We start from the raw sequence: 22,133 nt of genomic DNA on the forward strand, positions 1-22,133 counted from the left end.
ATCCTACAGGGACGCTATAGACAAACTGTGCTCTCTCGTTGGGGAACATGTGTTCGTCGCCAGGTTGCCTGTGCTGACAAATAAATACGCAGACACGACGAATAAATGTGTAGTATATTAATAATATTTGTTTTATTTAAAAAGCTTCAAGAGCTTTTAGATAAAAATTCGGAGACATCTTTAGCACTCCCGTCGTATATTCCTAAGTAATGAAACCTGATATAAGAGATAAATAACTTAGTTGTGTAATTTGAAACGTAGGCGAAAAAGCCGCCCCTCTACAAGGTCATGACATAGACTCTACGTCTGTCTGTAAAGAACTATAAAAGATATATCCCTGAAGAAGGCTCCTATAACTTCGCCGAAACGTTGGTGAGATTATCACTGATAATGTAACGGTTAAATTATCTAAAACATGCAAACCTAGGGATAACGTAAGTAGCGTAGTCCCAACACAGTTAATGTATGGGGAATATTTTCAAAATATACACTCCTGGAAATTGAAATAAGAACACCGTGAATTCATTGTCCCATGAAGGGGACACTTTATTGACACATTCCTGGGGTCAGATACATCACATGATCACACTGACAGAACCACAGGCACATAGACACAGGCAACAGAGCATGCACAATGTCGGCACTAGTACAGTGTATATCCACCTTTCGCAGCAATGCAGGCTGCTATTCTCCCATGGAGACGATCGTAGAGATGCTGGATGTAGTCCTGTGGAACGGCTTGCCATGCCATTTCCACCTGGCGCCTAAGTTGGACCAGCGTTCGTGCTGGACGTGCAGACCGCGTGAGACGACGCTTCATCCAGTCCCAAACATGCTCAATGGGGGACAGATCCGGAGATCTTGCTGGCCAGGGTAGTTGACTTACACCTTCTAGAGCACGTTGGGTGGCACGGGATACATGCGGACGTGCATTGTCCTGTTGGAACAGCAAGTTCCCTTGCCGGTCTGGGAATGGTAGAACGATGGGTTCGATGACGGTTTGGATGTACCGTGCACTATTCAGTGTCCCCTCGACGATCACCAGTGGTGTACGGCCAGTGTAGGAGATCGCTCCCCACACCATGATGCCGGGTGTTGGCCCTGTGTGCCTCGGTCGTATGCAGTCCTGATTGTGGCGCTCACCTGCACGGCGCCAAACACGCATACGACCATCATTGGCACCAAGGCAGAAGCGACTCTCATCGCTGAAGACGACACGTCTCCATTCGTCCCTCCATTCACGCCTGTCGCGACACCACTGGAGGCGGGCTGCACGATGTTGGGGCGTGAGCGGAAGACGGCCTAACGGTGTGCGGGACCGTAGCCCAGCTTCATGGAGACGGTTGCGAATGGTCCTCGCCGATACCCCAGGAGCAACAGTGTCCCTAATTTGCTGGGAAGTGGCGGTGCGGTCCCCTACGGCACTGCGTAGGATCCTACGGTCTTGGCGTGCATCCGTGCGTCGCTGCGGTCCGGTCCCAGGTCGACGGGCACGTGCACCTTCCGCCGACCACTGGCGACAACATCGATGTACTGTGGAGACCTGACGCCCCACGTGTTGAGCAATTCGGCGGTACGTCCACCCGGCCTCCCGCATTCCCAGTATACGCCCTCGCTCAAAGTCCGTCAACTGCACATACGGTTCACGTCCACGCTGTCGCGGCATGCTACCAGTATTAAAGACTGCGATGGAGCTCGGTATGCCACGGCAAACTGGCTGACACTGACGGCGGCGGTGCACAAATGCTGCGCAGCTAGCGCCATTCGACGGCCAACACCGCGGTTCCTGGTGTGTCCGCTGTGCCGTGCGTGTGATCATTGCTTGTACAGCCCTCTCGCAGTGTCCGGAGCAAGTATGGTGGGTCTGAACACCGGTGTCAATGTGTTCTTTTTTCCATTTCCAGGAGTGTATATCTATAATCCGACAGTCCGCATCTCGTGGTCGTGCGGTAGCGTTCTCGCTTCCCACGCCCGGGTTCCCGTGTTCGATTCCCGCCGGGGTCAGGGATTTTCTCTGCCTCGTGATGACTGGGTGTTGTGTGCTGTCCTTAGGTTAGTTTGGTTTAAGTAGTTCTAAGTTCTAGGGGACTGATGACCATAGATGTTAAGTCCAATAGTACTCAGAGCCATTTGAACCACTTTTATAATCCGACAAGCTCCACAATGAGCGGTCCTGACAAGAATCCATAACCGCGCCGACGCCAGGGAACGAGCAGTCTTAACAAAATGGCCTGCAGCACAAATAGATTGCAACGAAAACAAAGATCAAATCACAGCCACACTGGAATATATAATAAGCACGCCCCCAAATTCTTAAGGAGCAATACTCTACACTACCCGCCTCCCAGTAAATTAGCAAGAAACTTAGAGATCACTTCCAGTTGCCTTAAGGCACTTTCAACATTAAATAAACATACCAAATGCTGCCGTGACAAATGATTAAACCATTAATTCTACGGCTGCCGGGCACGTAGACATCCGCAGCCAGTCCCAAAGCGACTGCCTGAAAACAAGTTAAAATTTGCATGAAAACCACTTAAAACACACACTCCACGGACGATCAAAAACAGAATGAGGAACATCAGCCTCCTTAAAATAGCCACTGTGGGACCAAGTTCAGAATCATCTCGGGCAGATACCCACAGTAGGTTTCAACAATCTTCATAGTTAAAATAACGCTTATAAATTACATCTTTCCTCACAAAGTATTTGAGGTAGGAAGTTGAACTTTTTACAGATTATTTATTGGAATATGGGCTACAACTTAACACAGGGATTTTACAAAATTTTACTTCAGTTATTAAAGATGATTTTTTTTTCAATTGTAATGAAAATTCACAACATTTTTTGCAATTTTTTATTTATATATTCAAAAATATACAGTTTTTTGGAAAAAGGCTGTGTTAAATTATGCAGAAGGTACTGTGTAACATTTACTGAAAGTTTGAAACAAATATGTTTGGAAGATCCTTAGAAAACATGTAATTAGTATGGGAAAATAAAAGTTTTGGGAATCGAGCGACAAAGATTGGATTAACTTTTTAGTGCATTCCAGGTCCATAGGATGGATTATCTTCATCCTCTGCAAACTCCTCCTCCAGCTTCCTCTTGTTCCTACTCCTGTTTACTCTTGCTTGTATTTCTAGACTCTTTACAGCCCTGTCTGCAGCCCGAAGGCGTTCCTTGTGTAAAGCAAGCATCGCTCGTACCATGTTAGAACCTATCTTCATTCCCATATTTCTAAATACCTTGCACCTTACAATGTTGCCATCCTTCAGAGGATTTCTAATAACTTTACTTTTACTCATTATTATAGAGTATTGCAAAACAGAGACTCAAGAAACAGAATTAATTACGAATATTTTCGAGATAACGACAGAGTAAATAAACATGAAACAATCGACAATCACACCAGCGATATATATTGAACCATCACAGGTTAGCCACAACACATACTTTATCTCACATCACTAAAATGTACCTGATGAACACGGACGTTAATAATAACACCATTTGATAGCAGTTTAACAGCGCCACAGTGGGTCACGCCCATGTAGAACACATTTCAAAAAAAAATTTAAAAATAGTTGTAGTCTTCGGAATTGCATAAATTATATATCTATTAAAAGGTAATAATCTGCAGATTCAGAAAACGCAGAAAAGTAAAAATTGAACTTTTCAAGATTTTGAGCCTTTCCGGATCCCCTTAAACACAGAATGAAACTCATACGTACCCTGGAGCTTGCAAATTACGAGCTGTGAAGCTGTTCAGCGTGAGACGACGAACCCACCACAGTTTTGCCCGTCATGGCGTCCAAGGACCGGCACCGTACATCCGGCGCGAGCCAAAAGACAAGGGCGGCAAGCCCGGTGAGGCCCATGCACCCCGGTTAGGGACGCGGGCCTGTTTACATCAGAAGTTGGCTCGTTGAACGCCGACCGGAGACTCACTCGTTACACATTCACCCGGAAAACCCGCCGGGGGAGCAGTCAAAGAAAGCACGACAGCCGAATATCGATATCATGGATGAAAGTGGAACGCCCTAGCGCCAGCCGCCACGATTCACCTGTCCTGAAGAGTATTGCATTTTTTTCCGGCAGTGCACATCTCTCATAATAACCACGACCCTGAAAAAAAATGGTTGAAATGGCTCTGATCACTATGCGACCTAACTTCTGAGGTCATCAGTCGCCTAGAACTTAGAACTAATTAAACCTAACTAACCTAAGGACATCACACACATCCATGCCCGAGGCAGGATTCGAACCTGCGACCGTAGCGGTCACGCGGTTCCAGACTGTAGCGCCTAGAACCGCACGGCCACTCCGGCCGGCCACGACCAGAAAATCAGAGAAATTAGAGACCGCACAGAAGTTTATACACAGCCATTCTACCCATGCAACGTTCGAGAATGGAACAGAAAAGGGTCACACACTCTAAGGTGATTTCTGGCGTATAGATGTAGAAGACGACGCTGTGACACGGCTGATAAAGCGACAAGAACCCCTCAGTGCAATTCGCGGAGGAAGTCTTCATTCTCATAAAGAAACCGACCGGCTCGATTCAGATCTACATCTACATCTACATTTATACTCCGCAAGCCACCCAACGGTGTGTGGCTGAGGGCACTTTACGTGCCACTGTCATTATCTCCCTTTCCTGTTCTAGTCGCGTACGGTTCGCGGGAAGAACGACTGCCGGAAAGCCTCCGTGCGCGCTCGAATCTCTCTAATTATACATTCGTGATCTCCTCGGGAGGTATAAGTAGGGGGAAGCAATATATTCGATACGTCATCCAGAAACGCACCCTCTCGAAACCTGGACAGCAAGCTACACCGCGATGCAGAGCGCGGTCGCAGGTTCGAATCCTGCCTCGGGCATGGATGTCTGTGATGTCCTTAGGTTAGTTAGGTTTAAGTAGTTCTAAGTTCTAGGGGACTGATGACCTCAGATGTTAAGTCCCATAGTGCTCAGAGCCATTTGAGCCATTTGATGGAGAGCGCCTCTCTTGCAGAGTCTGCCACTTGAGTTTGCTAAACATGTCCGTAACGCTATCACGCTTACCAAACTACCATGTGACCAAACGCGCCGCTCTTCTGTGGATCTTCTCTATCAACCCGACTTGGTACGGATCCCACACTGATGAGCAATACTCAAGTATAGGTCGAACGAGTGTTTTGTAAGCCACCTCCTTTGTTGATGGACTACATTTTCTAAGGATTCTCCCAATGAATCTCAACCTGGCACCCGCCTTACCAACAATTAATTTTATATGATCATTCCACTCCAAATCGTTCCGTACGCATACTCCCAGATATTTTACAGAAGTGACTGCTACCAGTGTTTGTTCCGCTATCATATAATCATACAATAAAGCATCCTTCTTTCTATGTATTCGCAATACATTACATTTGTCTATGTTAACGGTCAGTTGCCACTTCCTGCACCAAGTGCCTATCCGCTGCAGATCTTCCTGCATTTCGCTACACTTTTCTAATGCTGCAACTTCTCTGCATCCGCGAAATGCCACATGGAACTTCCGACACTATCTACTAGGTTATTTATCTATATTGTGAAATGCAATGGTCCCATAACACTCCCCTGTGGCACACCAGAGGTTACTTTAACGTCTGTAGACGTCTCTCCATTGAGAACAACATGCTGTGTTCTGTTTGCTAAAAATTCTTCAATCCAGCCACACAGCTGGTCTGATATTCCGTAGGCTCTTGCTTTGTTTATCAGGCGACAGTGCGCAACTGTATCGAACGCCTTCCAGCAGTCAAGGAAAATGGCATCTACCTGGGAGCCTGTATCTAATATTTTCTGGGTCGAGTTGGGTCTCACACGATCGCTGTTTCCGGAATCCATGTTGATTCCTACAGAGTAGATTCTGGGTTTCCAGAAATGACATGATACGCGAACAAAAAACATGTTCTAAAATTCTACAACAGATCGACGTCAGAGATATAGGCCTATAGTTTAGCGCATCTGCTCGACGACCCTTCTTGAAGACTGGCACTACCTGTGCTCTTTTCCAATCATTTGGAACTTTCCGTTCCTTTAGAGACTTGCGGTACACGGCTGTTAGAAGGGGGGGAAAGTTCTTCTGCGTAGTCTGTGTAGAATCGAATTGGTATCCCGTAAGGTCCAGTGGACTTTCCTCTGTTGAGTGATTTCACTTGCTTTTCTATTCCTTGGAAACTTATTCCAATGTCAGCCATTTCTTCGTTCGTGCGAGGATTTAGAGAAGGAACTGCAGTGCGATCCTCCTCTGTGTAACAGCTTTCGAAAAAGGTATTTAGTATTTCAGCTTCGCGCGTGTCATCCCCCTGCTTCAATGCCATCATCATCCCAGAGTGTCTGGATGTGCTGTTTCGAGCCACTTACTGATTTAACGTAAGACCAGAACTTCCTAGGATTTTCTGTCAAGTCGGTACAAGAGCCTACGGAATATCAGACCAGCTGTGTGGCTGGATTGAAGAGTTTTTAGCAAACAGAACACAGCATGTTGTTATCAACGGAGAGACGTCTACAGACGTTAAAGTAACCTCTGGCGTGCCACAGGGGAGTGTTATGGGACCATTGCTTTTCACAATATATATAAATGTCCTAGTAGATAGCGTCGGAAGTTCCATGCGGCTTTTTGCGGATGATGCTGTAGTATACAGAGAAGTTGCAGCATTAGAAAATTGTAGCGAAATGCAGGAAGATCTGCAGCGGATAGGCACTTGGTGCAGGGAGTGGCAACTGACCCTTAACATAGACAAATGTAATGTATTGAGAATACATAGAAAGAAGGATCCTTTATTGTATGATTATATGATAGCGGAACAAACACTGGTAGCAGTTACTTCTGTAAAATATCTGGGAGTATGCGTGCGGAACGATTTGAAGTGGAATGATCATATAAAATTAATTGTTGGTAAGGCGGGTACCAGGTTGAGATTCATTGGGAGAGTCCTTAGAAAATGTAGTCCATCAACAAGGGAGGTGGCTTACAAAACACTCGTTCGACCTATACTTGAGTATTGCGCATCAGTGTGGGATCCGTACCAGATCGGGTTGACGGAGGAGATAGAGAAGATCCAAAGAAGAGCGGCGCGTTTCGTCACAGGGTTATTTGGTAACCGTGATAGCGTTACGGAGATGTTTAACAAACTCAAGTGGCAGACTCTGCAAGAGAGGCGCTCTGCATCGCGGTGTAGCTTGCTCGCCAGGTTTCGAGAGGGTGCGTTTCTGGATGAGGTATCGAATATATTGCTTCTCCCTACGTATACCTCCCGAGAAGATCACGAATGTAAAATTAGAGAGATTAGAGCGCGCACAGAGGCTTTCAGACAGTCGTTCTTCCCGCGAACCATACGCGACTGGAACAGGAAAGGGAGGTAATGACAGTGGCACGTAAAGTGCCCTCCGCCACACACCGTTGGGTGGCTTGCGGAGTGTAAATGTAGATGTAGACGTAGAATTTTACTTTCGATCGAGAGCGATGGACTGGACCCTGGAGCTGGACGGTAGATAACAGATGATGCTGAGAATGGCGGAAGGCAATCTGCTCCCGGAGCATGGCGGATGTTTGCGTGAGCGGCCGATTCGCGACTCGCAGATAGGCGGACCGCCGGCGCGGCGCTCCAGGAAGTCCGCTTCGGCGGCTGCACTCTGAGCGCGCCCAGTGTTCGCCGCAATGCAGCCCGCGCCGCCGGGCCCGCGCCGCCCACGCCGCCGGAACACGGTCGGCGTAGCCTGGGCCACGCTCGGCCGCCGTCGCAGAGGTACTGGCCGCGCTTACGAGTACGTACTGCTCTCGCTGTTGACGTGCTGCCCTACAGTATCTACAGGGTGTTTCAAAAATGACCGGTATATTTGAAACGGCAATAAAAACTAAACGAGCAGCGATAGAAATACACCGTTTGTTGCAATATGCTTGGGACAACAGTACATTTTCAGGCGGACAAACTTTCGAAATTATAGTAGTTACAATTTTCAACAACAGATGGCGCTGCGGTCTGGGAAACTCTATAGTATAGCATATCCACCATGCGTAGCAATAATATGGCGTAGTCTCTGAATGAAATTACCCGAAACCTTTGACAACGTGTCTGGCGGAATGGCTTCACATGCAGATGAGATGTACTGCTTCAGCTGTTCAATTGTTTCTGGATTCTGGCGGTACACCTGGTCTTTCAAGCGTCCGCACAGAAAGAAGTCACAGGGGTTTGTGTCTGGCGAATAGGTAGGCCAATCCACGCCGCCTCCTGTATGTTTCGGATAGCCCAAAGCAATCACACGATCATCGAAATATTCATTCAGGAAATTAAAGACGTCGGCCGTGCGATGTGGCCGGGCACCATCTTGCATAAACCACGAGGTGTTCGCAGTGTCGTCTAAGGCAGTTTGTACCGCCACAAATTCACGAAGAATGTCCAGATAGCGTGATGCAGTAATCGTTTCGGATCTGAAAAATGGGCCAATGATTCCTTTGGAAGAAATGGCGCCCAGACCAGTACTTTTTGAGGATGCAGGGACGATGGGACTGCAACGTGGGGCTTTTCGGTTCCCCATATGCGCCGGTTCTGTTTATTGACGAAGCCGTCCAGGTAAAAATAAGCTTCGTCAGTAAACCAAATGCTGCCCACATGCATATCGCCGTCATCAATCCTGTGCACTATATCGTTAGCGAATGTCTCTCGTGCAGCAATGGTAGCGGCGCTGAGGGGTTGCCGCGTTTGAATTTTGTACGGATAGAGGTGTAAACTCTGGCGCATGAGATGATACGTGGACGTCGGCGTCATTTGGACCGCAGCTGCAACACGGCGAACGGAAACCCGAGGCCGCTGTCGGATCACCTGCTGCACTAGCTGCGCGTTGCCCTCTGTGGTTGCTGTACGCGTTCGCCCTACCTTTCCAGCACGTTCATCCGTCACGTTCCCAGTCCGTTGAAATTTTTCAAAGAGATCCTTTATTGTATCGCTTTTCGGTCCTTTGGTTACATTAAACCTCCGCTGAAAACTTCGTCTTGTTGCAACAACACTGTGTTCTAGGCGGTGGAATTCCAACACCAGAAAAATCCTCTGTTCTAAGGAATAAACCATGCTGTCTACAGCACACTTGCACGTTGTGAACAGCACACGCTTACAGCAGAAAGACGACGTACAGAATGGCGCACCCACAGACTGCGTTGTCTTCTATATCTTTCACATCACTTGCAGCGCCATCTGTTGTTGAAAATTGTAACTACTGTCAATTCGAAAGTTTGTCCGCCTGAAAATGTACTGTTGTCCCAAGCATATTGCAACAAACGGTGTATTTCTATCGCTGCTCGTTTAGTTTTTATTGCCGTTTCAAGTATACCGGTCATTTTTGAAACACCCTGTACCTGTAACTGCCGGTGCTAATAGCGGTTATGTCGGTCAGCTTATCCGAGAGAGAGTGAAATAGAAACCACTCGCGCATCACAAGGTGGCATAAATTCACGCCATAAGGTCCTATACCCTCAATTAAATACTGTCGGCTCTTACAAAGGGTCTGAATTTAGGCAGAAATTAAATCTGAAGTTAAAATCTTCTGAGTTATTAGGCCTCTACTGCTAGAGTGTTCTAACAGTAGTGGACACCAAAGATCCTGAGGAAGATCCCAGCAGAGGGGTCGAAACGCCGATCATATTAGTAGAAATATCACGCGGATTAACAACCCAGAAAATTTTAACTTAAGTGACAACGGCCGCGATAGCCTGCAGAATTACAAAAGAAACTAATTCGTTTGGGAGTATTCGCTGCCACTCGTGCACTACGTGAAATACCTATTCAGCACCGTTCTTTGTGCGTGGTAAACGCTCTGTAAGACGCTTTTTATGCTGATTAACCATTTGATTGATCTGTAGCAACACCGATTATCAATATTTTAACAATAATGCTCTCAAGAAAAACTGATTACCTCTATCCATCGTATGAGATGCGTTGTAGTGGCAGTGCAGCTGTCAGTCATCCATTGGAGCCAACTTCCATTGAAGCACGAGAGCTGTCTTTCATCTTTCTATTTTTCAAGCGCGAGACTTGATAACTTCTTTTAATCGCGAGCGAGGAAACGTTTTCTAGCAGCCTTTAGTAGTTCACTTTTATAAAACATCTCCGGGTACATTTACATAAAATTACTTAAAAATAAAGTAGTACTGCAACCTCTGAAAGTACTTAAGTGCACTTTAATTCCATGGTATACAGGGTAAACTAGAAATCTACCGACAAACTTCAGAGGTTTTTCGGGGATACCTTCCCAATTTTTCACATAAGGTATCTACTGTCTCTACCAGATCGGTGCAGAGTAATGATGTAATTACGATTTATTCGGTTTGTTATGCGGTTACCCTAGTTTCTGCAAAAAATATCTTCACCGGAGAGCAGAAGTATGTAATATACACTACTGGCCATTAAAATCGCTACACCACGAAGATGACGTGCTGCAGACGCGAAATTTAACCGACAGGAAGGAGATGCTGTGATATGCAAATGATTAGCTTTATAGAGCTTTCACACAAGGCTGGCGCCGGTGGCGACACCTACAACGTGCTGACATGAGGAAAGTTTCCAACCGATTTCTCATACACAAGCAGCAGTTGACCGACGTTGCCTGGCGAAATGTTGTTGTGATGCCTCGTTTAAGGAGGAGAAATGCTTACCGTCACGTTTCCGACTTTGATAAAGGTCGGATTGTAGCCTATCGGGATTGCAGTTTATCGTATCGCGACATTGCTGCTCGCGTTGGTCGAGATCCAATGACTGTCAGCAGAATATGGAATCGGCGGGTTCATGAGGGTAACACGGAACGCCGTGCTGGATCCCAACGGCCTCGTATCACTAGCAGTCGAGATGACAGGCATCTTACACGCTTTGTTATAACGGATTGTGCAGCCACCTCTCGATCCCTGAGTCAACAGATGGGGACGTTTGTAGGCAACAACCTTCTGCACGAACAGTTCGACGACGTTTGCAGCAGCATGGACTATCAGCTCGGAGACCGTGGCTGCGGTTACCCTTGCCGCTGCATCACAGACAGCAGCGCCTGCGATGGTGTACTCAACGACGAACCTGGGTGCACGAATGACAAAACGTCATTTTTTCGCATGAATCCAGGTTCTGTTAACAACATCATGATGGTCACATCCGTGTTTGGCGACATCACGGTGAACACACATTGGAACCGTATATTCGTCATCGCCATACTTGCGCATCACCCGGTGTGATGGTATGGCGTGCTGTTGGTTACACGTCTCGGTCACCTCTTGTTCGCACTGACGGCACTTTGAACAGTGGACGTTACATTTCAGATGTGTTACGACCCGTGACTCTATCCTTCTTTCGATCCCTGCGAAACCCTACATTTCAGCAGGATAATGCACGACCGCATGTTGCAGGTCCGGTACGGGCCTTTCTGGATACAGAAAATGTTCGACTGCTGCCCTGGCCAGCACATTCTCCAGATCTCTCACCAGTTGAAAACGTCTGGTCGATGGTGGCCGAGCAACTGGCTCTTCACAATACGCCAGTCACTATTCTTGATGAACGATGGTATCGTGTTGAAACTGCATGGGCAGCTGTACCTGTACACGCCATCCAAGCTCTGTTGGACTCACTGCCCAGGCGTATCAAGACCGTTATTACGGCCAGAGGTGGTTATTCTGGGTACTGATTTCTCATGATCTATGCACCTAAATTGCGTGAAAATGTGATCACATGTCAGTTCTAGTATAATATATTTTTCCAATGAATACCCGTTTATCATCTGCATTTCTTCTTGGTGTAGCAGTTTTAATGGCCAGTAGTGTACCATGATCAAAACGTACGATACGCCATGTACAACAACCTCTGTCCGCTAGAGTGCTGTGATGTAATTGCCGTCGCCTCGGGGACTGGTCATCAAAGCATTGTTTCACTGCCTTCGGAAAATACATACACGAGGTGTATATCGACGAACCCTTTCTTCATCAGTAAACCTTTCCATAGTATGGCTGTGAACGCTGTAAGTTGGGTTGCCTAACTTAAGGTGTATGAAATTCACTGAAAATAGCGCGCCAAGAGGGGAGCATCGTATCGAAATGAAGTATTTTAGACATAATGATACAGATGAGAGATTCACTTGATCCCAGAATCAAGACAAGTAAACACAGTGTGTACAAGTAGACACATACAGTACAACATTAATAATGCTTTGGTCCACTTTTTGCTCCAATACATTTCGCAACACGTTGCGGCATGGAGTTGATGAAACGTTTGATATTGTCTCCAGGCAGAATGGCACACAAATCTTGAACAGCCACCTCCAAATGATGCAGAGCGACACACCTGTCTCTGGCGTTTCAGTTGATCCCAAAAATGCTCTATTGAAGGACAAGTCCGGGGAATAGGCCGGGCATGGAAGAGTCGGAACATGTCGTAGGAAGTTTTGAGCAACTCGAGCGCCTAGAACCGCTCGGCCACAGCGGCCGGCCAACTGGTCATAAATTGGCACGATGTCGCTCAGCAGGTTGTCCATGCCAGGACGAGCAAATGCTTGCATAAGAGCCATAGATGGAGCAAAGCGTTATTGATTTGCTCTATTTGTGGAAACTTTCTCTTGAATGAATCATCCAGTGTTTCTAAAATTGTAATCATTTGTTTGTCTGTGCATGGACATCACATCTACCAATTTTCGTGACATTCGGATAATTCCTTCGTGATGCGGCTTTTCCTTTTTTTTTTTTTTTTTCCGGTGCCTTTCACGGGCCTTAAGACGGGCAACCCAACTTACATTATCTAGACGTGGGGCAGGTGACGTACGTTGGTGTGTTTATCTTGAGGTGTATGAAACATTTTCGATGACAAGTCTTCTTTTGCCCACTCTCCAAAGTGAGGTCTTTTATCCTTTTGCTTTTATTTGGTTGTAATTATTAGAGAAACGTTTATGGGTGTCAGACAGCAGATCTCGGCCTCTGTAGTCATTTTCAAGTGTTAATTACGTACAGACAAACCAAACGCAGGCGGAGTCCAATTTCCATCTTCACCTGTACACAAACGTAGCAGGACTCTTCGGACGGTACCAGACCGACCAAATGGCAATGTACTCCAGCCGCACATTTTCAGAACCAAAAATTGTCATTTTCTTATACACGTAACGCAGGTCAGCTTCAGTCAACTACAAGTCATCTCCAAGAGTGTCTAGCCAAGATAAAAGACTTTGATGATATTGGTTCCACATTCACTCAGTAATTACAAAGCATCAGTCCTAATAATTCCAACAGTTGTTTTCATTGGCGTCATGAGCTTATAGCACGCGACATGCAGACTGTCGATAATGGTTATCTTCCGCAATCTACGAAACGCGTGACCTGCAATGTTCCCGGAGCATGCAACATCCGCCGAATCCGGCGGGAAGCTAATTACGCTCGATCGCCGCGAATTGCCACAATTAACAAATTGCCGATATAAATGAAGCGGTCTCGGAAAGAAGCGGCGTGCGGTTAATTAGAGGCGGCGCAGCACTCGTTTAGCGGGGAAGCGACGCGCCGCGGTAGAGTCGGGTAGAGCGCGCTCGGGTCTCGCCGGGCAGTCCAGTCCACGGAACCCTGGCGCACGGCCAGCCGCCGGCTGCCAATTAAAACTTGCCGCTCTCGCCGGCGCTGCAGCGCCGTAATGAGTACAGGCCCGGCGAGGGCCACTCGCGAAGCGCTCCGCAAGGAACTGCCCAGAATAGCCTCTGTTCTGTTTATACCGCGGCCTTGCCCGTTTTCTGCAAGATCTCCGCGCGGGATTAGAATCCTCCCCGGTGGCGGGTCTGCGTGAATGGATGCGGGGGGTGGGGTACGCGCGCTCTGACAATCCCTTCTCCTCCTCCTCTAGAGAATGGGGGACCCCTCTCCGTATACAACGTTTCTCTCCCCCCTCGACCGCCTGTCTTTGTTTACCCTACTTTGTGTTCCTCATTCCTTTCTACGTGAAACATCGTGAGTTGACGAGTGCACCGTGCAGGTAGTTCCATCTCCTGAAGTTGTTGTTGTAATGAATTTCTGATGTCTTTTGATGAGCCTCTTTTCACGATCTGCACCACTTGACAATTGTTACAGAGCAACGAGATTTTTTTTTTGCAGCGATGTATCTGCGTTACGTTAGAGGAAGAGGATACTGGTAATGGATCTGTTTTCAGCGGTTCATGCAACAGCGCTACTGGAGTTGCTCTTATCAGGCAAAATGAACTGCAGTCATTCTCGGAGTCTACCACTGCGGAAGACTGACGAAGACGGAAGCAACGAAGACGGAAGCAATCGTTCGAAATGGGATAAGGCAGCGCAAAGCAACATTCCTATTGGAGGACGGGTCATATGAGACCTAGTGAAGGCAATAGGTCGTGTTGAGGCGAGGGAGAATGGTAGGGGCTCAAAACGTCACCATCTATTAAGACACACCCAGCACGTTTGTGCACAATCTGGTGTTAAGGAAATGCACACTGCAAGCTTTCCAACACCAGCGCTCTAAACTGTGGGAAAATAAATAAATAAATAGAAATAGGGCATAGCAACAAAGCTTCAGGTAAGGCCTCTCCGATCGCTTAGCAGCTCTATTCCCACGTCCACGAAGGTGAGAACAGCGTAGCCTCTGGACAATGCACTCTCGCGTTAGGAGCGCAGCAGCCGAGAAAAGCCAGCGCCTTAACTGCGAACTTTCGGTTACCAGGGGGAAGACCTCAGAGACGGCCTACCGATTCTGCTCATATTGTATACAACCGAAAATGGTTGGTTCAAATGCATCTGAGCACTATGCGACTTAACTTCTGAGGTCATCAGTGGCCTAGAACTTAGAACTAATTAAACCTAACTAACCTAAGGACATCACACACATCCATGCCCGAGGCAGGATTCGAACCTGCGACCGTAGGGGCTCCAGACTCTGGCGCCTAGAACCGCAACCGAAAATGAAAGGCTTTGACATATTTTGGTTCACTAGAACTACTTAAACCTAACTAACCTAAGGACATCACACATATCCATGCCCGACGCAGGATTCGAACCTACGACCGTAGCAGCAGCTTGGTTCCGGCCTGAAGCGCCTAGAACCGCTCGGCCACAATGACCGACAAAGGCTTTGAGAAAATTTGGTTTCACTACCTCGTGTTTCTGAGAAAACCATTCCTAAAGTTCCTGGCGCTCAGTCGACTCCAAATTGATGGGACCGACAGATAACCGAAAATTGAGCAATTTGTAATCGTCGTACATTGTGTCCGAAAACGCTTATTTTTCTAGAAATCGAGGAACGGAACTTTTACGGTGTTCGACGAAATCGGCGCTGGCATAGCGACCAAGGCATCTGCTAGCGGAGCAGAGAAAATTTTAAAGCTTATTGTATGAAACAGCTCCGAACAAGAGTGCTGGGAATTTGTCACGAAGAACCACTGACTGCCGGCCGCGCGCCAGGACCGTGGTACGCATTAAAACTAATTTCCAGCAAAGAAATATTTTTACACAGAATGACAAAAGTCACGCGGTAGCGATATAGGCATATACAGATGGCGGTATGGTGTTGTTGTTGTGGTCTTCAGTCCTGAGACTGGTTTGATGCAGCTCTCCATGCTACTCTATCCTGTGCAAGCTTCTTCATCTCCCAGTATCTACTGCAACCTACATCCTTCTGAATCTGCTTAGTGTATTCATCTCTTGGTCTCCCTCTACGATTTTTACCCTCCACACTGCCCTCCAATGCTAAATTTGTGATCCCTTGATGCCTCAAAACATGTCCTACCAACCGATCCCTTCTTCTAGTCAAGTTGTGCCACAAACTTCTCTTCTCCCCAATCCTATTTAATACCTCCTCATTAGTTACGTGATCTACCCACCTTATCTTCAGCATTCTTCTGTAGCACCACATTTCGAAAGCTTCTATTCTCTTCTTGTCCAAACTAGTTATCGTCCATGTTTCACTTCCATACATGGCTACACTCCATACAAATACTTTCAGAAACGATTTCCTGACACTTAAATCTATACTCGATGTTAACAAATTCCTCTTCTTGAGAAACGCTTTCCTTGCCATTGCCAGTCTACATTTTATATCCTCTCTACTTCGACCATCATCGGTTATTTTACTCCCTAAATAGCAAAACTCCTTTACTACTTTAAGTGTCTCATTTCCTAATCTAATTCCCTCAGCATCACCCGACTTAATTTGACTACATTCCATTATCCTCGTTTTGCTTTTGTTGATGTTCATCTTATATCCTCCTTTCAAGACACTGTCCATTCCGTTCAACTGCTCTTCCAAGTCCTTTGCTGTCTCTGACAGAATTACAATGTCATCGGCGAACCTCAAAGTTTTTACTTCTTCTCCATGAATTTTAATACCTACTCCGAATTTTTCTTTTGTTTCCTTTACTGCTTGCTCAATATACAGATTGAATAACATCGGGGAGAGGCTACAACCCTGTCTTACTCCTTTCCCAACCACTGCTTCCCTTTCATGCCCCTCGACTCTTATAACTGCCATCTGGTTTCTGTACAAACTGTAAATAGCCTTTCGCTCCCTGTATTTTACCCCTGCCACCTTCAGAATTTGAAAGAGAGTATTCCAGTTAACATTGTCCAAAGCTTTCTCTAAGTCTACAAATGCTAGAAACGTAGGTTTGCCTTTTCTTAATCTTTCTTCTAAGATAAGTCGTAAGGTCAGTATTGCCTCACGTGTTCCAACATTTCTACGGAATCCAAACTGATCTTCCCCGAGGTCGGCTTCTACCAGTTTTTCCATTCGTCTGTAAAGAATTCGCGTTAGTATTTTGCAGCTGTGACTTATTAAACTGATAGTTCGGTAATTTTCACATCTGTCAACACCTGCTTTCTTTGGGATTGGAATTATTATATTCTTCTTGAAGTCTGAGGGTATTTCGCCTGTCTCATACATCGTGCTCACCAGATGGTAGAGTTTTGTAATGACTGGCTCTCCCGAGGCCATCAGTAGTTCAAATGGAATGTTGTCTACTCCCGGGGCCTTGTTTCGACTCAGGTCTTTCAGTGCTCTGTCAAACTCTTCACGCAGTATTTTATCTCCCATTTCGTCTTCATCTACATCCTCTTCCATTTCCATAATATTGTCCTCAAGTACATCGCCCTTGTATAAACCCTCTATATACTCCTTCCACCTTTCTGCCTTCCCTTCTTTGCTTAGAACTGGGTTGCCATCTGAGCTCTTGATATTCATACAAGTGGTTCTCTTCTCTCCAAAGGTCTCTTTAATTTTCCTGTAGGCAGTATCTATCTTACCCCTAGTGAGACAAGCCTCCACATCCTTACATTTGTCCTCTAGCCATCCCTGCTTAGCCATTTTGCACTTCCTGTCGATATCATTTTTGAGACGTCTGTATTCCTTTTTGCCTGCTTCATTTACTGCATTTTTGTATTTTCTCCTTTCATCAATTAAATTCAATATTTCTTCTGTTACCCAAGGATTTCTATTAGCCCTCGTCTTTTTACCTACTTGATCCTCTGCTGCCTTCACTACTTCATCCCTCAGAGCTACCCATTCTTTTTCTACTGTATTTCTTTCCCCCATTCCTGTCAATTGTTCCCTTATGCTCTCCCTGAAACTCTCTACAACCTCTGGTTCTTTCAGTTTATCCAGGTTCCATCTCCTTAAATTCCCACCTTTTTGCAGTTTCTTCAGTTTCAATCTGCAGTTCATAACCAATAGATTGTGGTCAGAATCCACATCTGCCCCAGGAAATGTCTTACAATTTAAAACCTGGTTCCTAAATCTCTGTCTTACCATTATATAATCTATCTGATACCTACTAGTATCTCCAGGATTCTTCCAGGTATACAACCTTCTTTTATGATTCTTGAACCAAGTGTTGGCTATGATTAAGTTATGCTCTGTGCAAAATTCTACAAGGCGGCTTCCTCTTTCATTCCTTCCCCCCAATCCATATTCACCTACTATGTTTCCTTCTCTCCCTTTTCCTACTGACGAATTCCAGTCACCCATGACTATTAAGTTTTCGTCTCCTTTCACTACCTGAATAATTTCTTTTATCTCGTCATACATTTCATCTATTTCTTCATCATCTGCAGAGGTAGTTGGCATATAAACTTGTACTACTGTAGTAGGCATGGGCTTTGTGTCTATCTTAGCCACAATAATGCGTTCACTATGCTGTTTGTAGTAGCTAACCCGCACTCCTATTTTTTTATTCATTATTAAACCTACTCCTGCATTACCCCTATTTGATTTTGTATTTATAACCCTGTAGTCACCTGACCAAAAGTCTTGTTCCTCCTGCCACCGAACTTCACTAATTCCCACTATATCTAACTTTAACCTATCCATTTCCCTTTTTAAATTTTCTAACCTACCTGCCCGATTAAGGGATCTGACATTCCACGCTCCGATCCGTAGGACGCCAGTTTTCTTTCTCCTGATAACGACGTCCTCCTGAGTAGTCCCCGCCCGGAGATCCGAATGGGGGACTATTTTACCTCCGGAATATTTTACCCAAGAGGACGCCATCATCATTTAATCATACAGTAGAGCTGCATGTCCTCGGGAAAAATTACGGCTGTAGTTTCCCCTTGCTTTCAGCCGTTCGCAGTACCAGCACAGCAAGGCCGTTTTGGTTAATGTTACAAGGCCAGATCAGTCAATCATCCAGACTGTTGCCCCTGCAACTACTGAAAAGGCTGCTGCCCCTCTTCAGGAACCACATGTTTGTCTGGCCTCTCAACAGATACCCCTCCGTTGTGGTTGCACCTACGGTACGGCCATCTGTATCGCTGAGGCACGCAAGCCTCCCCACCAGCGGCAAGGTCCATGGTTCATGGGGAGGGGCGGTATGATTGTGTACACAATATATAAAACGGCATTGCGTAGGCGGAGCTGTCATTTGCGTACTATGGTGATTCATGTGAGAAGCTGTCCGACGTGATTATGGCCTCACGACGAGATCTAACATACTTTGAACACGTAATGGTAATTGAAGCTAGACGCGTGGGACATTTCATTTTGAGCCGGCCGCTGTGGCCGAGCGGTTCTAGGCGTTTCAGTCCGGAACCGCGCGACTGCTACGGTCGCAGGTTCGAATCCTGCCTCGGGCATGGACGTGTGTGTTGTCCTTAGGTTAGTTAGGTTTAAGTAGTTCTAAGTTCTAGGGGACTTATGACCTCAGCAGTTGAGTCCCATAGTGCTCAGAGCCATTTGAACCATTTTTTTGTTAAGTCCCATAGTGCTCAGAGCCATTTGAACCATTTGTCCTTACGAGAGTTAGGTTTAAGTAGTTCTAAGTCTAGGGAAGTGATGACCTCAGATGTTTTGTATCTACATAAATGATCTTTTGGATAGGGTGGATAGCAATGTGCGGCTGTTTGCTGATGATGCTGTGGTGCACGGGAAGGTGTCGTCGTCGAGTGACTGTAGGAGGATAGAAGATGACTTGGACAGGATTTGTGATTGGTGTAAAGAATGGCAGCTAACTCTAAATATAGATAAATGTAAATTAATGCAGATGAATAGGAAAAAGAATCCCGTAATGTTTGAACACTCTGTTAGTAGCGTAGCGCTTGACACAGTCACGTAGATTAAATATTTGGGCGTAACATACCAGAGCGATATGAAGTGGGCCAAGCATGTAATGGCAGTTGTGGGGAAGGCGGCTAGTCGTCTTCGGTTCATTGGTAGAATTTTGGGAGGATGTGGTTCATCTGTAAAGGAGACCGCTTATAAAACACTAATACGACCTATTCTTGAGTACTGCTCGAGCGTTTGGGATCTCTATCAGGTCGGATTGAGGGAGGACATAGAAGCAATTCAGGGACGGGCTGCTAGATTTGTTACTGGTAGGTTTGATCATCGCGCCAGTGTTACGGAAATGCTTCAGGAACTCGGGTGGGAGTCTCTGGAGGAAAGGAGGCGGTCTTTTCGTGAATCGCTACTGAGGAAATTTAGAGAACCAGCATTCGAGACTGACTGCAGTACAATTTTACTGCCGCCAACTTACATTTCGCGGAAAGACCACCAAGATAAGATAAGAGAGATTAGGGCTCGTACAGAAGCATATAGGCAGTCATTTTTCCCTCGTTCTGTTTGAGAGTGGAACAGGGAGAGAAGATGCTAGTTGTGGTACGAGGTACCCTCCGCCACGCACCGTATGGTGGATTGCGGAGTATGTATGTAGATGTAGATGTTAAGTCCTATAGTGCTCAGAGCCATTTGAACCATTTTTTCATTTTGAAAACCGCTAGGGAATTCAATATGCCAAGGCCCACAGTGTCAAGAGAACGCCGAGAGTATCAAATTTCAGTCATTGCCTCTCACCATGGACAACGCAGTGGTCGATGGTATTCACTTAACGGCCGAAAGCAGCGAAGTTTGCGTAGTGTTGCCAGTGTTAACAAACAAATAACACTGCACCAAATAACCGTAGAACTCAATGCGGTATGTACAACGGACGTACCTGCTAGCACTGTATGGCGAAATTTTGCTTTAACGGGCTATGGTAGCAGACGACCGACGCGAGTGTCTTTGCTAGAAGCAGGACATCGCCTGCAGCGCGTGCCCTAGGTTCGCGGTCATATACACTCCTGGAAATTGAAATAAGAACGCCGTGAATTAATTGTCCCAGGAAGGGGAAACTTTATTGACACATTCCTGGGGTCAGATACATCACATGATCACACTGACAGAACCACAGGCACATAGACACAGGCAACAGAGCATGCACAATGTCGGCACTAGTACAGTGTATATCCACCTTTCGCAGCAATGCAGGCTGCTATTCTCCCTTGGAGACGATCGTAGAGATGCTGGATGTAGTCCTGTGGAACGGCTTGCCATGCCATTTCCACCTGGCGCCTCAGTTGGACCAGCGTTCGTGCTGGACGTGCAGACCGCGTGAGACGACGCTTCATCCAGTCCCAAACATGCTCAATGGGGGACAGATCCGGAGATCTTGCTGGCCAGGGTAGTTGACTTACACCTTCTAGAGCACGTTGGGTGGCACGGGGTACATGCGGACGTGCATTGTCCTGTTGGAACAGCAAGTTCCCTTGCCGGTCTAGGAATGGTAGAACGATGGGTTCGATGACGGTTTGGATGTACCGTGCACTATTCAGTGTCCCCTCGACGATCACCAGTGGTGTACGGCCAGTGTAGGAGATCGCTCCCCACACCATGATGCCGGGTGTTGGCCCTGTGTGCCTCGGTCGTATGCAGTCCTGATTGTGGCGCTCACCTGCACGGCGCCAAACACGCATACGACCATCATTGGCACCAAGGCAGAAGCGACTCTCATCGCTGAAGACGACACGTCTCCATTCGTCCCTCCATTCACGCCTGTCGCGACACCACTGGAGGCGGGCTGCACGATGTTGGGGCGTGAGCGGAAGACGGCCTAACGGTGTGCGGGACCGTAGCCCAGCTTCATGGAGACGGTTGCGAATGGTCCTCGCCGATACCCCAGGAGCAACAGTGTCCCTAATTTGCTGGGAAGTGGCGGTGCGGTCCCCTACGGCACTGCGTAGGATCCTACGGTCTTGGCGTGCATCCGTGCGTCGCTGCGGTCCGGTCCCAGGTCGACGGGCACGTGCACCTTCCGCCGACCACTGGCGACAACACCGATGTACTGTGGAGACCTCACGCCCCACGTGTTGAGCAATTCGGCGGTACGTCCACCCGGCCTCCCGCATGCCCACTATACGCCCTCGCTCAGAGTCCGTCAACTGCACATACGGTTCACGTCCGCGCTGTCGCGGCATGCTACCAGTGTTAAAGACTGCGATGGAGCTCGGTATGCCACGGCAAACTGGCTGACACTGACGGCGGCGGTGCACAAATGCTGCGCAGCTAGCGCCATTCGACGGCCAACACCGCGGTTCCTGGTGTGTCCGCTGTGCCGTGCGTGTGATCATTGCTTGTACAGCCCTCTCGCAGTGTCCGGAGCAAGTATGGTGGGTCTGACACACCGGTGTCAATGTGTTCTTTTTTCCATTTCCAGGAGTGTAGGTTGGATCCTAAACGGCTAGAAACCTTTTGTCTGGTCAGACGAGTCCCGATTTCAGTTGGTAAGAGCTGATGGCAGGGTTAGATCGTGGCGCAGACCTCACGAAGCCATGGGGCCAAGTCGTCAACAAGGC

At 47.0% G+C, this 22,133-nt stretch overlaps 1 protein-coding gene across 4 annotated transcripts in view; it reads left to right on the top strand.

Moving 5' to 3' along the window:
* LOC126163164 (ankyrin repeat and fibronectin type-III domain-containing protein 1) overlaps positions 1–22,133 on the top strand; it is a 793,804-nt gene that overhangs the window by 532,021 nt on the left and 239,650 nt on the right. Inside the window, exon 1 of one of the 4 annotated variants that reach the window (XM_049920107.1) lies at positions 7,755–7,773. The exons of 2 other annotated variants lie outside the window; for them this stretch is intronic. The gene's annotated coding sequence lies outside the window, so the exon portion shown is untranslated. Of the gene's footprint in view, positions 1–7,754; positions 7,793–22,133 lie in introns of those variants that run through there. One more of the 4 variants, XM_049920106.1, reaches the window with a different exon arrangement.

Source organism: Schistocerca cancellata, chromosome 2 (assembly GCF_023864275.1).
Source record: "Schistocerca cancellata isolate TAMUIC-IGC-003103 chromosome 2, iqSchCanc2.1, whole genome shotgun sequence".
In the NCBI taxonomy this organism is placed as follows: domain Eukaryota; kingdom Metazoa; phylum Arthropoda; class Insecta; order Orthoptera; family Acrididae; genus Schistocerca; species Schistocerca cancellata.